Here is a 4,572-nt window from a genome sequence, read left to right as displayed (position 1 = left end):
TAGCGATGCCTGGAGCTAAGGGGGACCCCATGGCTACACCATCCACTTGTTCATAAAATTTGCCTCCACACTTGAAGTAGGTGTTTGTTAACACATGCCGGAACAGCTTTATTGTGTCCTCACTAAAGCGTGTTTCGAGCAGCGCTAGGGAGTCTTCCAGCGGTACTCGTGTGAAGAGTGAGGTGACGTCAAAGCTGACAAGAAGATCTTCTTTATCCAGGCGAAAGCCTTGTAGTACCTTCACAAACTCCGCCGAGTTCTTGACATGGTGCTCACAGTGACCCACGATCGGTTTGAGCAGTTGTGCTAGGTACTTGGCTAAACCATATGTCGGTGAGTTGATGGTGCTCACTATGGGTCGCAATGGAACTCCGTCTTTGTGGATCTTAGGGAGCCCATATAGCCGTGGTGGTGCCGGTGCTCTGGGGTACAGCTTCCTAATGACGTCCTTTTCCAGTCCAGAGTCATTGAGCAAGGCGATGGTCTTGCGAGTCACGGAAGCTGTCGTGTCCTTGTCCAGTTGCTTGTAGGCAGTATCTTGTAGCAGTGAGTTTATCTTCTGCCAATAATCTTCTTTCCTCAGTATCACCGTGGCATTGCCTTTGTCAGCAGCTAGAACGACAGTGTCCTCATCCTCACGTAGGGCCTTAAGAGCCTTCCATTCAGCAGACGTTATGTTGTTCTTGGGCATTTTTGCCTTCTCCAGGACCCTGCACGTCTCTCTCCTAACTTCCTCAGCTGCCTCCGTAGGGAGGCCGCGCACGGCTTGCTCGATGCTGCTGATAATGTCTCGCTTAGGTAGTGTCCTGGGTACTGGAGCAAAATTAAGTCCTCTCGACAGCACTGATATTGTGGTCTCGTCCAGTTCTTTGCCTGCCAGATTGATGACAGTCTTGGCATTGGTTGTGTGGTCGGCATGTTGCCGGGCTCCAGACAGTCTGGTGAACTTGCCACATTGTTTTTCCGTGGCTTTTCTCTTGTGGATCTCACTGCTTGCATATGTGTTTCCGTCGATCCACTCCCATGTGTGTGGTGGGAGATAGGATGCCAATCGAAGGTGTTGAGTAATCAGCATCCTTGCGTTCTTATCTAACTCCTGCCTGGTGACCCGTATGTGTTCGCGCACCAGGGCCGCACCGGCTCGTTGTAGTATGCGTCTGGATCTTGTCGTGCTAACAGGGTGTCGCAAGTTGGCAAATTTCGGCAACACTTCTTTATCTCGACACCGTTGTAAGAAGGCCAGTCTGCTAAGCAGCTTGCCCGTCTTGAGTCGTAGTTTCTGTAGCATCTGGTAACTGCGATGGATATCCTCCCCGTAGAGGTATGTTAAATGTGATTTGACACTTTCTCGGGGTATTCCATTCGTGAAATCTTCTCGGGTGATCAGCCGAGTAAAGGCGTCGTCTTCTCGCTGATCACCCGAGAAGATTTCACGAATGGAATACGCCGAGAAAGTCTCAAATCCGATTTGTCCATTTGTTTCCCGGTGCTGGAACAGGCTTTCATAGCCATAATCGCCCAGAAACGGGAACGGCACAGGTTTTACTATCAATAATTTCTCTCTGTAGGAAGTGTGGTGTCACCGCCAGACACCACACTTGCTAGGTGGTAGGCTTTAAATCGGCCGCGGTCCGTTAGTATACGTCGGACCCGCGTGTCGCCACTATCAGTGATTGCAGACCGAGCGCCGCCACACGGCAGGTCTAGTCTAGAGAGACTCCCTAGCACTCGCCCCAGTTGTACAGCCGACTTTGCTGGCGATGGTTCACTGTCTACATACGCTCTCATTTGCAGAGACGGCAGTTTAGCTTAGCCTTCAGCTAAATCATTTGCTACGACCTAGGAAGGCGCTATATTCAGTTACTATTGATATTGATATTGTGAATCATGTATCGTCAAGAGCGACGTTCATCATTAATGGATTAAAGTTAAGTATCAGACTAATTACGTCCGCTTTCCGAATTCTAATTCCTTGTCATGTCCCAGACCTCACGTCGGTATAGTTCTTCCCTTCTCACGCCAGCCTGCGTGAGCTAAAACGCGTGCATTTCGGCCTCCTCTAGTAACACGGTGTTGGCTCTTCTGCCAACACTACAGGAAGTATACAACATGACGTTATCAGAGATGGGAAAATCACTGAGGCATGTCAAAAGTATAAATCTCTGCACGTTCTAAGCTACCATGTCAGGGTTCTAGTAAACAACAAATAGATCAGAGGACAATGCAAGCTAAACAAGCAACTAATTATATGTTTTTCACCCCTCGCTAAGATAAAGTTAAGGGAAAGACAACAAACGTTACATGAATCAATAATAAAAAGCATTTGTTTAGATGGAGTAGATACCGGAGAAATGACAAAACAGAGCAGAAGAAGACTTGAAGCCATGCAAATGGATTTATTTTTATTTATTTATTTATTTTGAGAAGTTGAAGACTTTCACGGAGAGAGATGGACACAAATACAGAGATCATGAAGCGGATGAAAATTCCAACGTACATCACTGTTGAATTTGGAAAAACGTCTTTTAAAATGGTACGGACATGTAATAAGATTAGAGGAGGGACGAAGTCCGAATAAAGGACTAAGTGGGCAACCTCAATAGAAAAGGAAAAGAGGAAGATTCTGTGCAGGATGGAAAAAATCAGGTGGAAGAGGATATGCAACGAAGAAGTTTGAAAGAAGGTGAATTTTGAACATGGTTGACGTTTGCAGCAACCGTATACACAAATTTGAAAAAGATGTAAAAATCAGCCAGACCAGGTTTCGTCACCTTTAAGGGTGACTTCATCAGAAGGTAAGGTAATTACATGAAGAACATATCGTCACCCTTAGAGGTGACGAAACCTGATCAAGGTATATAGAAAACCTATGCAACCGGTTGGCTGATTTTTGCATATTTTTCAAATTTGAAAGAAGGTCGAAAGAACAATCGAAAACTTGGATACGAGGTTGCAAGAAAAAGCCGAAAGAGCTGTAACCAGCTCGCAAAATAACAATAATAAGTGTTTTTGACAAGGGAACATCTTCTCCTATTTATCATCGTCGCCTAAATCTGATAAATGAAGTAGATTATTTGATATCCGATGCTGGAAGAGAATTTTATAGCCATATTTCATCTGTAGACGGGAACGGTATGTTTTTATCGAAGATACCAATTTCTCTATTTTACATCATCCAACTGCTGCTACTAAATCCAACAAAGGAACTACATGGTTCGATTTTCGGTATCGGAAGAGGTTTTACATTGCCAGCAAACATCCGGAAATGTAAAGTCCGTGATGATATCGAAGATAACAGCCGCGCTGTTTTAGCATCGTTCAAGTACAGCGACTAAACCCCCTTAGTCGCTGAGATCGGTAAATCACGCAGGCGCTCAAAACGGTAGTACCCGGTTCGATTTGCGATGATGGAAAGCGCCTTAGAGCCATAATCGTCCAGAACTTGGAACTGTATGGAGTTTACGAAACTGTCAATTTTACCGCACTACTACTAGTGGCATTTGTCTACGAGTAAGGAAACATGTGAGGTGATCTTCATGAGTACAAAAAGGAATTCAATGAATTTCGGTACACGATAAACCACACAAATACAAAGGCTGTAAATTCAACTAAACACCTGGGAATGACGAACAGTCTAAACTGGAATGACCACTCACATAATGTTGTGGGGAAGGCAAATCAAAGACTGCGTTTCACTGGCAGGACACTAAGAAAACGTAACAAGTCTCCGAAAGAGACTGCCTAAACTACACTTTTGCGTCCTCTGGTAGAGTACTGATGTGAGGTATGGGATCCTTACCCGACAGGGTTGACAGAGACATCGAAAAAGGCCAGAGAAGGGCAACGCATTTTGCATCATCGCCAAATAGGGTAGCGACTGTCAAGGATATGATACGCGATTTGGGGTTGCAGTCATTAAAACAAAGGCCTCTTCCCTTACTGTGTGCTGTTTTCACAAAACTATAATCACAGGCCTTCTACTCAGAATATGGACATATTCTGTTGTCACCATCTCACAGGGTGACAACTACTGAACTATATGAAAAAGAAAACGTAAATTAGTTACAAACTACGGCATACACACACTTTATTCGACATGTAAACATCACTACAAATATTGGGATTTAGGTTATGAGATGTTCGATACGCCCGCCATCATTGGCGGTGATGTGGCGCAGACGAATAGCGAAATTCTGCATGACCAGCTGAAGTGTCGGAACATCGATGCTGTCGAAGACCTCCTGAATGGCTGTTTTCGGCTCAGCAATGCTTTTGGAGTTATTGCTGTACACCTTGTCTTTAATATAGGGCCACAAAAAGGAGTCTCATGTGTTCGGAGACGTAGAATATGGCGGGCAATCGAGGCCCATGCCAATGGCATCTGGAGCCAGAATGCGGTCCCCAAAGTGTTCCTCCAGGACATCAAACACTCCCCTGCTTCGATAGGGTCTACCTCCGTCTTGCATGAATCACACCTCGTCGAAATCAGCGTCACTTTCGATAATGGGGATGAAATCATCTTCCAAAACCTTCACGTACCGTTCGGTAGTCACCGTGCCATCAAGGAATTTT

Source organism: Schistocerca americana, chromosome 10 (genome assembly GCF_021461395.2).
Source record: "Schistocerca americana isolate TAMUIC-IGC-003095 chromosome 10, iqSchAmer2.1, whole genome shotgun sequence".
Lineage (NCBI taxonomy): Eukaryota > Metazoa > Arthropoda > Insecta > Orthoptera > Acrididae > Schistocerca > Schistocerca americana.
Note: the sequence above shows the minus strand (reverse complement) of the source record.